This window comes from Herpailurus yagouaroundi, unplaced genomic scaffold (assembly GCF_014898765.1).
Source record: "Herpailurus yagouaroundi ecotype Mexico unplaced genomic scaffold, PumYag 29, whole genome shotgun sequence".
In the NCBI taxonomy this organism is placed as follows: domain Eukaryota; kingdom Metazoa; phylum Chordata; class Mammalia; order Carnivora; family Felidae; genus Herpailurus; species Herpailurus yagouaroundi.
Window position 1 is genome coordinate 88740867 of NW_024412377.1, and position 9271 is coordinate 88750137.

General features: G+C 37.0%; 1 long non-coding RNA gene across 2 annotated transcripts in view; it reads left to right on the forward strand.

Moving 5' to 3' along the window:
- Nucleotides 1-9271, forward strand: part of LOC121013453 (uncharacterized) — a 28882-nt gene that overhangs the window by 15625 nt on the left and 3986 nt on the right. The window lies entirely within an intron of this gene.

Genomic DNA, 9271 nt, shown 5'->3' on the forward strand with positions numbered 1-9271 from the left:
TGTACAACTGGATATAAGGGTCAAAAGATCTCATTAAGATCCTATTTCTCTTTCCTCGGCTTTTACCTCTTCAGCTATATTCATAACTAGTCTGTACCCTATTTTCTTTCAGAACTCTTAGCCTTTGCTCTGACAGGACTGGCTTAATTTAGATGTCCATTACTGAATCAGCATTGCGGTTAGGGAAATCCTTGACTGCACCCGGGCCATAGGCTCCAGTCACAGGATCAGAGCATTCAAGCCCCTTGTAGGCAATGTGGAACCAGAGGAGGGGAGGAGAGAATATCCAAATAAGTGGATGTAGAAGGAAAGGGGAATCAATGTTGTGGAGGCAAACCACAACACTACCAACACTACCGTCTGGAGTGTAAAGTTTTCTATTCTTGGACTCTCATTCTTTTGTATTATAGGTGCTCCCCAAAGAAACAGCCATAACCATCAGAATAAATTTAGACAAGCTTTCTTGTCACACACCCACAAAGAAGGAGTCAGAAATACAGTGGCAATACTGAGAGGTGAGTTTAAGAGACATGAACATCTAGAAAGAATTTCATGTGTAGTGATGATGTTGTCCAAATCAACTTAATACCCACCAACCCTTTGTAAGATTTTTCATGCCCAGTAACTTTGGTAAGATATTTTACTTTTCTGAAAGAGTAATGAAACTATCTTGATTGGACATGAATATTACTATTTTTGCAGAACCACCTTCAATAAATTAGGAAAACTGCATATTTTGTCGATGTTTTTAAGGAGGATAACATTTGTAAATGAGAGTGGGTTTTTCATTTCTTAAAGAATACCCATTTGTAGGTGTAGAATTACTTTTTAAACCATTATACAATTTGTAAAAGAAGTGCCAAAAAGATTGACTATATCCTCTTTAAAACTTTAAGAGGACACCTTTAAGATTTATCAGTTTCTTACAAAATAGGGAATGCCATCCTAAAATATAGATAACCCCTGGCCAAGAAATACTGTGTTATCTTCAAGGTGGTCTGCAGTGGCCAAATATCTTAGTACTTATATTTCAGTACTTTTAGCAACCCCTACTTGCTGCTGCTGATTAAGATTTTTCATTTTCATGTAATTTTCAAGATAAGAGTTGCAAGATTTTAGATGTCCCAACAGAATGTTTATTATGAGTAAGAGAAGGCAAGTGGCATACAGTAGAAAATTTGGGCCCTTTCTGCTGTGAGAATTGAGGGGGGAAAAAAGACAAGTAGTTACAGGAAGACTGTTCTTCAAAAACTAATCCTTGAAAAAAAGGAGTTGGGATTTTAGCATTGTTTCCTAAGCCACAAAGAGCTCTGGGTGGGTAAAGTAGGTACGTATGCACTCCTGGAGAATTGAGAGAGGGAATGGAAAGACTTTCAAATCAAAACAGAGTTAGATTCCTTCTACAAGCGAAATTATTATTCCAGATCACTAAAAATAATTGTTTTGACTACTCGTTGCAACAAAGCTGTAACAAAAGTTAAAAATCACACTTCAGGGGCGCCTGGGTGGCGCAGTCGGTTAAGCGTCTGACTTCAGCCAGGTCACGATCTCGCGGTCCGTGAGTTCGAGCCCCGCGTCAGGCTCTGGGCTGATGGCTCGGAGCCTGGAGCCTGTTTCCGATTCTGTGTCTCCCTCTCTCTCTGCCCCTCCCCTGTTCATGCTCTGTCTCTCTCTGTCCCAAAAATAAATAAAAACGTTGAAAAAAAATTAAAAAAAAAAATCACACTTCAAATTGATTTTTGCTACCCAGCAGAAATGCTACCCTTTAAAGAGAAACTCAAGAGAATCCTTGTGGAGACCAGAAGAGGTTTTGTGATGCTTCAATATGTCCTAAAAATATAACTGTTACCTTAGCAGTTATTTTTATTTATTTTTAGCAAATTCATGGTAGATGCTGTGTTAACAATCAGTGCTCTAATCCATCTTTTATTCTTTTCTAGGATAGTGTTATATATTTTTTGGATTGTCAATAATTTTTTAATAGACATGTCAGTGAATTACTATCATTCTCAGGACTCCCATCCTGGAATTGGTTATTGTGCTTTTCCTCAAATTGTTGTGCTGAACAGTGGAAAATCAAGCACAGATATAAAAATACATTTAAAAATATTTTATTAATTTGATTTTTTCTTTTTTTTTTTTATTATGACTCAAGTAATGCTTGATAGCATCTTTTCACTTTAAGGATGTGGCATAATTTGGGGCCTTAAGTAGAGAAGGAAGAAACGAAGTTGGGGAAAAAGTTCATGCCGTACTGGGAAGAATACAGGCTGAGAGCCAGATAGACATGTGGGGATCTCAGCTCTGCCATTTGGTAACTTGGGGTAACTTAGCTCTGTTGATCCTTTGTTTGCTAATCCTGGAGAACACACTGGTTATGTCTAATTAAAAGGGTACTGTGGGAATTAAACATGCTAGGCTTTGTGACATGCCTAGCAGAATCACTGGTAGGCCATTGCCAATGACTGCCAGGAGATCATAATAAATGCTAATTATATTATTTTATCATAATACTTATTTTAATTAAATATTTACTCAGAAACCGGGGGCACCTGGGTGACTCAGTCAGTTAAGCATCCAACTTTGGCTCAGGTCGTGATCTCACAGCTCATGGGTTCAAGCCCCACAATGGGCTCTATGCTGACAGCTTAGAGCTTGGAGCCTGCTTCATATTCTGTCTCCTTCCCTCTCTGCCCCTCCCCCACTCATGCTTTTTCTCTCTCTCTCAAAACTAAATTAAAAAAAAATTAAAAAAACTTACTTAGAAGCTGAACAAAACTTTAATCATGCCAAAAGACAACCTATAATGCATATAAAATATATAATGTACTCTAATTGTTCTATATATATATATAATGTACTATAATTGTTCTATAATGTATAATTGTTCATACATAATAGACATTTATTTCTAATGTATGTAAATAAAAAATAGGTTTTCCTGTTGATAGGCTAGGTAACTCAGGGACCTGGTTTCGTTTCATCTCATGGGCTCCTCCATCTTCAAGTCATGACTTCTGAGGATGTCATGCTCATTTGTATAAATATGACATAATGGAAAAACAGAGAAGAAGGTACTTGAAAGGTTTCCATGGGTCTTATCTGGAAGGGCATTTATATTTCCCTGGCCAGAACTCCATCTACATGGTCGCATCTAACTGCAAGGTGAGATCAGGAATGGAGTCCAACTGCCTGCCCAAAAAGAACGTGATATGTATTTAAGGAACAGTCAGCCAGTCTCTGCCACATCAAGAAATTAACAATTAAAAGGTTAACATGAACAAAATATAACAAATTTATTATAAATAACTGAACACATTTAAATACTATATTTATAATTTTATAGTGGGTTATATTATATAACTGGACTAGCAAAAGAAGAATATATACTTAAAATAATTAAATCTTAATGGAAAATGGTGTATTTGAGGAGGTTTATAGAAGAGGAATGCAGAAAAGTTAGGTGGATATAGTTGGGAAGGTGATGTTGCATTCTGGAGAATAGTCTGGGAATATTCTTGCTCAAGCATTGAGATATCCATCACAAAATGACCCCTAGAGCTGTGTGCCTACACAAGTGAAAATTCACAGCCTCCACCACAATATCATCATGCATTTTTGGAAACTTTATTATCCATTGGACTGCTTTTGGTATTTGCTTCAAGCCCCAGAGGGTAAGCACAGAGGTGAGATAGGGTCTAAAACAGAAAGTTCTGGGGTGCCTGGGTGGCTCAGTTGGTTGAGACTCTGACTCTTCTTGATTTCAGCTCAGGTCATGATCTCAGTCATGAGAGTGAGCACCACATCAGGCTCTGCACTGGGCAGGGAGCCTGCTTGAGATTCTCTCCCTCTCTCTCTCTGCCCCGCTCCTGCTCACATATGCATTCCCTCTCTCTCTCTCTCTCTCTCTCTCTCTCTCTCTCTCTCGCTCTTTCTCAAGGAGGAAAGTCGCAGAAAGTTCTAGAAGGAATTTTAAAAACTCAGTTGATTTATTTGGGAGGAACCAATGCAATAGCTCTTACTGATTTGTAGGTTGGGAGGAAGGAACTTGGTTCAATCAGGACTTCTTCATATTCTCAACATTAGTTAGAACCTACTAAGAAAATTTATTCAACATGAAAAATTTTAAATGATCCAATTTCCTATTTAGGTTACTTTTTATAATGAAAAGAACAAAGAATTGAGGAGAGACTAAAATAGTGTTTTTATAGACTGGAGAGGCAAAGGCTAAGGGGTTAGATGGCTGAAGCTCATGAAATCATAAAGGATATAGAGTGAATATAGATTGTACACTAAATCCAAACATGTGAGAAACAGGTAGAAATTCTTAAAGCTTGAATCTGATAAAGGTAAAACCTATGTACATTGTTTCCTGATTGTAGTTTGACTAAAACATTTTGAGCAAGTGTCCAAGGTTTTGGACATAGCGGTGTGTTCTCATTTTCTACTTCTATATGAATGTCTCTATTTTATGCTCAGACAACAAACAGAATTGTAATTTGTATTTTCCAATTAGCATACATGATTTAATGTACTTGGATATATAGATCGATTTCTTTGGGAATTTAGGGGCACACCATCCTGTTGATGTACTCCTCCACACTATGTTCAGTCATTTGGAGGGGCACTGCACCCTACATGAAATACTTCCATTAGCTGCTGACTTCCAAAGCTAATCCTTTTTACATTCCTACTTGATCCTTCTTATGTCAAGAAGAAAGTCTCAGTTTGGTGTTCATCTGTCTTTAATGCCTACCACTTGCTAACTTCCCTTTTAACAGAGAATAGGAGTTCAGTAAACACCTGAATCTATGAAGAACCTGGGGTAGATTTGACAAGACTTCACTGGAGAATGTGAGTCAGTTGAACTCATGTTAGAGAATCTGCAATCCGCAGATCCAAGATGTTTCCTATGTTAGTTTACTCAAAAGTAGTTTGTACATGGAAATTTTACAGCATGAAAACCTAAAATATAGGCTTCAAGAAAGGTTAATCTAAATTCATGGATATCAGAAAAATATCAAGAAGTCTCCGGGTGTATCCCTAACCTTTTGAGTTTCACATGATAGAAGACCACTATCACATGACATGCTCCTTTATGCTCCTAGAAGAGACAGAGTATTGGATGGACCATGGTTCAGACCCACTAGACTAATTCTTGTGCTTTTAAGTAAAATCCTCTGTTTCTTTGAAAAGACCTCTTTTAAATTGCAGATGAAGCTGGTCTGGGGAAAGGTGTCCCTAAAGAGAAAGTAGCGTAAGTGCCCATGTTAGTACTATCTTACTGTGTGCACAGGATAAATCTAATGCAGATTGAACTAATCTAAAGTTCAACATCTGTTTCATTCAAAGTGGAACATTTGAAATTCAATGCAAAGAAGGACTTTCAAGCCTGGCTTTTATTCTGTACAACTAATTGCTGTAGTCGGTTTCCAGTTTTTGAGTCCATAAAGTCCCTTACCTAGTCTCAATAAAGGTCCCATAAAGTAGCATTATAATTTGATGAGTGTTTTATAGGTTTCATTCTGTTTTAAAAAAGAACCATTGTATATAATTTCATAAATTTTTGAATTTAGTAATATTGAATATCAGTAATGTTAAATACCATGGTTAAAATCCTATATTTTGGAGCTGGACAGACTTGGGATACAATTTCACATTTGCTACTTAGTGATTTTAGGTAAGCTGTTTAGACTCTCTAAATTCCAGATTCTTTTTTCTTCCTACAAAATAGGGATATAAATAATATCTATCACACAGGTAACTTTAATGAACTAATGTATTAAACAAAGTAAATAAGCTGTTAGCACAATACCTCATAAACAGTAAGGGGTCAAACATATTAACTGTAATTAAAAATCATCATAGTAACAGTTTTATTCAGCACTGATCTTTTGATTTAATAGCTTGTTTAGAGAACACAAACACTCGAGTTAAATGCATGTTTAAAAAGAGTCTCTTGATGTTTACAAACATGCAGATGTTTGGCACAATGGAAATAAGAGTAAAGAAGTAAAAGTAAGAATTTTAATTTTTTTCTGGAAATTTTGATTTTTAACACCCACAACAATGACATTATCAAGTATGTCCATCTTAGTCTTCCTTTACTCACATTTTCTCTGACACACTCTTTAGCTCCCTCTGCCCTAGGCGGTTTTCTGCTCCCCACTCCCCTAAGACAATAGAATGTTTTAAAACTGGAGGGCAGGAGCTCAGGGCTCATCTCTGGGACAACCCCCACTGACTCTACCACCTTTCTTAAGGAGAAAACTAAAGCCCAGAGGAGGATGGATCAGTGGTTTGCTCAAGTTCAACTGAGTCTGAATTTTTTTTAATTTGTTTGTTTGTTTATTAGAGAGAGAGAGAGAGAGAGAGAGAGAGCGAGCAGCTTAGGAACCCGGGAGAGGAGTAGAGAGAGAATCTCAAGCAGACTCTGGCTATCAGTGCAGAACCCAAAGTGGGGCTCCATCTCACAAACCATGAGATCCTGACCTGAGCAGAAATCAAGAGTCATATGCTTAACCAATTGAGCCACTCAGGAGCCCTCAAGTGAGTCTGAATTTAAACTCTACTTTTCACCCTCATCCCACTGCATCATACTGGTCCCCAAAACTGAGAGGGCTCAGTATTTTTAATAATCACAGTATTTTAATAATCACTGCCAATAATAAAGATATAGGAGTGTATTTTGGTTTTTTAGAATCCATTAATTTTTTGTAAGCAGTGTTCCTAAGGTAATTTCCAGAAGATATTATATATAAATTATTGTCTATTAATATTTATATCAATTATTTTAATATAAAATTAGTACTAGCACAATAGTATTGTTAATATTATTAACATTTATATTAATTATAACATTTTAACCTTACATGTGTATAATTTTCTTTCTAAGTAAAGAATTATTTTGGTATCACCAGAGAGCACACCATTTTTACGAAATTCCCAGACAGTATTTAGTTGGGGAAAAAATTCTTAAGATGACATACTAAACCTTAAAGAAATAACCAGCTCAGACCCCAAATTGTGTGGAAAAAAAGTCTTGTTCTGTAGTTCTATGATGCTGGGATTAGGCAAGCAGCTGATGGCTTGATCAGTCAGGGGCTAACCTGAAAACTGCCGACTTCCTGGATGTGAGCCAAAGGTTGCCCTTGGGGTTGAGATAAGCCAGTTAATCTCCTGACTGAAACAACTAGTCTAGACATTGAATTGCTCTGGCCCAGTACTTGTCAGGGATACTGTGGAATGACTACATTCTAATTTTGCCTAGTGTGTAGTCCTGGAAATTACAAGGGTGTTTTAGGCAAGAGTGTGGTATAGTTGCTATAACTTGACTAATTCAGCTGCCAGGCGGATGTTACATAAGGTAGAGTGTTGGGCTTATGTATTTTTTTTTTTTTTAGATCAGTTCCTAGTCACTAATGGAGAGAAAACAGCTATATAATAGGTCTAGCTTGTTTTATTCATGTGTAAGGATGTAATAAGGAATCTGTAAGCTGGTATTAGCTGTGCTTCTGATCCTCTGAGAGGTTCTTCTGACTGTGAGAATCCTTAAAAGTTGTTGAGAGAGTCATTTGGGATTACTGTATGCTGATGACTTTGAACTGGAAGACACATACAAAATGAAAAGAAGACTTTCTAAAGAGTCAGCACAAAATAAAGGCAGTCATTGGACATTAAACAGAAATTTGACACAAAATTCTACCGTTACCTGATATTTTGATAAAAGAAATGCTAAAACAGGTTAAGCAGTGAAATGGCTGTTGCGCAGGCCTGGAACTCTTCAAAGCACCCCAACTTCAGCCCAGAGAGCATTGAAGACTCCAACTTCCAGTTGAGTCTTGCTCCATTTTGAAATTTGTACCATATCCATTCAATATTAGCCCCCATTTCATTTAAGCTATTTTGGGCTAACAAGATGAACCAAATCAGTTCCTTTCTTTAACGACTTTACATTCTAGTAAAGATGGTCACATCAAATAAGAAAAGACTATCATCAAGAAAAAGGTGAACAGCCATCATTACATAGTTACTTGGGAATTGAGATCACAGCTGAAATTTAAGACTTGTTTAGAAATCTATCTCCCTTCATTTTCTTACCTTATTCTACATATTCTTCTCATCATCTGCACCTATAGCTACTACTTGTGTTTTATGTACACTACTGTTTTTCTCTCTAGCCCTGTTCTCACATATGCCCTGCTAGCCAAACGTATAATGAATAATTTTTACAAAACTGTCTCAAAAGATCTTTGAGCAGAACCCATTGCTTATCATATTTGGATGTAATCCACGTGAGTTGGCTTTACCGTATTCCACCTAGCACCAACTTGAACTCTTGTTCTCTGAGATTCCTTCATTTCCCTCAGCTCCATGTCTAATTGACCTCTAAATTTAATTGCTTCTATCCACTTGACTCATTCTCTGCTACAGATTGGATTCTGGGATGCAGATTCTGCTTCATATCAATTTCTATGGAAGGAAAAGAAAGGAATTAGGATTGAGTAGAGGGTAAAGTTGAGCTGTGATGCGGGCTCTATAGCCTCAGCCATAAAAAAATCTTGGGGATAAGACCAGTCCTAGATGCCAGCAACATAGAATTCCCTGCAGTTTCCTAAATGTATCACATTTATGTCTCCACCATTCTATTCCATTTACCTGGAAAGCCCTTTTCTTTCCTTATCTGTCTGAATTCATCCTAATCGTTCTTCAAAGAGTCAACTCAACTTCATTTCCTTTAAATGCCTTTCCTGGGGCACCTGGGTGACTAAGTTGGTTAAGTATCTGACCTGATTTTGGCTCAGGTCATGATCTCAAGATTCAATTTGTGAGTCTGAGCCTCACATTGGGCCCTATACTGACAGTGCAGAGCCTGCATGGGATTCTCTCTCCCTCTCTGCCCTTCCCCAGCTTGTACTCTCTCCTTCTCTCTCTCTCTCTCCCTCAAAAACAAATAAGTAAACATTTAAAAATTAAAAAAAAAATCTGTCTTATAAAAAAAGTGTCTTCAACATTTCTGGACAAAGTCAAGCACTTTCATTTCTGTAGGCTCTCATTGTGAGCTGTAATTATTTTTCATTTGTCTCAATCTCTACAATGTAAAAACTCAAAGGACCAGTATATTATAGATATATAAATACCATGTATATTATAGATGCACAAATTCATCTTGTATCCCCTATGTTTAGCACACTTCCTGGCTCAAAACTGTGTGTTTCATAATGAGAAAGAAAGAAAGAAAGAAAGAAAGAAAGAAAGAAAGAAAGAAAGA